Source organism: Octodon degus, unplaced genomic scaffold (assembly GCF_000260255.1).
Source record: "Octodon degus isolate 3935 unplaced genomic scaffold, OctDeg1.0 scaffold00288, whole genome shotgun sequence".
Lineage (NCBI taxonomy): Eukaryota > Metazoa > Chordata > Mammalia > Rodentia > Octodontidae > Octodon > Octodon degus.
Genome location: NW_004524864.1, coordinates 124,450 through 126,930, shown reverse-complemented (window position 1 = coordinate 126,930; position 2,481 = coordinate 124,450). Strand labels below are relative to the sequence as shown.

Sequence of the window (2,481 nt, the reverse complement as noted above, 5' to 3'; positions counted from 1 at the left end):
AAATTTACAGATTTATATCTGGTAATCTGAACAAATAATTTGAAGATAAATAACTATGTAATACAACAAACATTGTGGAATTCATATTACTTTGTTCAATGCAATTTTGTATCAGAGCCTGAGGCAAGAGGATTGCTGTGAGTTTAAGGACAGCCTGGGCTACACAGCAAGACCTCATCTCAAAAAAAAAAAAAAAAAAAAAAATTGCTTATGAATAAATGCTACCAGGATATAAAAGAGCTGTATACTGAAAACTAGACTATTGGTGAAAGAAATTGAAAACACAGATCAATGCAAAGGTCCATGTTCATGGATTGCAAGAATATTGATTAAAATGTCTATATTATCTAAGTAATACACTTATTCAGTGCAATTCCTGTGAATGAAATTCTTAACAAAATTTGAAAAATCCTAAAGCTTGGGTGGATGTGCAGCAATAACATGTTTGCCGCTGCCAGCTGTCATACCCACTGCCTGGAAGACCACCACTACAATTATTTTCCTTCATGGATTGGGAGATACTGGACATGGATAGGCAGAAGCTTTGCCGGTATCAGAAATTCACATATCAAATATATCTGCCCTCATGTGCCTGTTAGGCCTGTGACATTAAATATGAACATGGCCATGCCTTGTTGGTTTGGTAACATTGGGCTTTCACCAGATTCTCAGGAGGATGAAGCTGGAATTCAATGGGCAGCCGAGAATGTAAACACTTTAATAGACCAAGAGGTGAAGAATGACATTCCTTCTAACAGAATTATTTTGGGAGGATTTTCTCAGGAGCTTTGTCCTTATACACCACGCTCACCACCCAGCAGAAGCTGGAGGGTGGCCCTGCGCTGAGCTGCTCACTTCCTCTTCAGGCTTCATTTCCACACAGTCCTATCAGTAGTGTTAACGAAGATATTTCTATTCTCCATTGCCACCGAGATCACAACCATTTAGTTCCCCTAAAGTTTAGTTCCCTTACTGCTGAGAAACTAAACATGTTGGTAAATCCAGTCAATGTGACCTTCAAAACCTATGCAGGCATGATGCACAGTTCGGGTCAACAGGAAATGATGGAGATCAAGCAATTCATTGGTACACTCCAACTTCCGGTGGGCTGACATCACTGAGAGGCCTCGTGTAGAAGCACACCAGTAACATTGTAGTAGAGTACACACTCTCTCCGAGCCCAATCTTAAAACTTCTCATGTTTGCAGTGTTAAAATATTTTGCAAATACACATCAATGATGTATAATAAATAACATTTCCCTGTGGAAAATTTATGATCTTTTAAGTTTCTATACATATATTTGTATAATGTGATCCAGAATATAATGGTAGTAAAATATTTGTATAATGTGATCCAGAATATAATGGTAGTAAAATAGGTGAGGCAGCAAAATTCTTTTTCTCAAATATAATTCAGCAAAATAATAAAACACTGCAACCAGATTTTTTTATTGCATCATTTGAAAATTACCAGTATACTAATAAAAATGTGTTCAGGTAAAATGAATAGTGTAGGTACAAATGATTATGCGTGCCGTAAATTGGTTTGTGAATTTATTTCACAGTTTCTTAATCACCATGCAGTGTCTGTATTTTCTATATGTGTTCATCATACATAACAGCTGTAGTATATCAGAATGGGATGTTTCTACATTATTGTTTTTAAAATTAATTTTATTGAGAAACATAGCAAGGGGATAGTTTCAAAACTGATTAATACAACAGCTTCAATAACTAATACATTGCATATTGTTGTCTTTATAGTGGTTATTTACAGTACAAGATGCAGACATGATATCCTGTCCAAACACTATTAGCACAAATCTTTCTTCTCATTGAATTAAGAGAAAGGAGCTGTATATCTATCCTATTTTGTATATACAGATACAAAATAGTCCTTCATTGGTATCCCCTTTTTTGTTTAGTTTTGTCAGAGATGGGTATTCCATTGCCATTTAAATATCATAGGTGTGTGAATTCAGCAAAATAATCCAATATAGTCCAGTAGTCCATAATAGTAGTGGGTTATCCATAGGACTGGCAATGTCAGAAGTTGTTGACTTGAGCCTTTTACAGCTCAGCATATTAATATGGCTTTACTTTTTATACTTTGTTTTTATATTTTCTGCTGGATGGTCTGCTGGATGGTTAAGACCAAGATAAAGCAAGACCTATATAACAAGAAATATAACTTTTGTGTATGCCAAGGTCAGTCAAATCCCCTCAGGATTTACCCTGAAACCCTGTACCATAGTTTGTAGATCCTTTGTCAGTGTCAGCCATGTGCATGAGTCATGGCCATTGCCTCGATAATAGGGGTGATGCTTTTGCCAGGAAAGAGTTACCTTGCTCTCTGTTTAATCGCTGCTTCGAGGGACCAGCTTTTTCTTTTCCTTGATATTAGTTCTAGTTAATATTTTTTTCATCTCCAGAAAGATTTGTACTAATAATGTTTGGACAGGATATCATATCTGTATCTT

General features: G+C 35.9%; 1 pseudogene; it reads left to right on the top strand.

Annotated features, from left to right (window-relative positions):
• Window positions 1–426: 426 nt before the first annotated feature.
• On the top strand, window positions 427–1,112 carry LOC101566670 (annotated as a pseudogene).
• The last annotated feature ends 1,369 nt before the right edge of the window (window positions 1,113–2,481 follow it).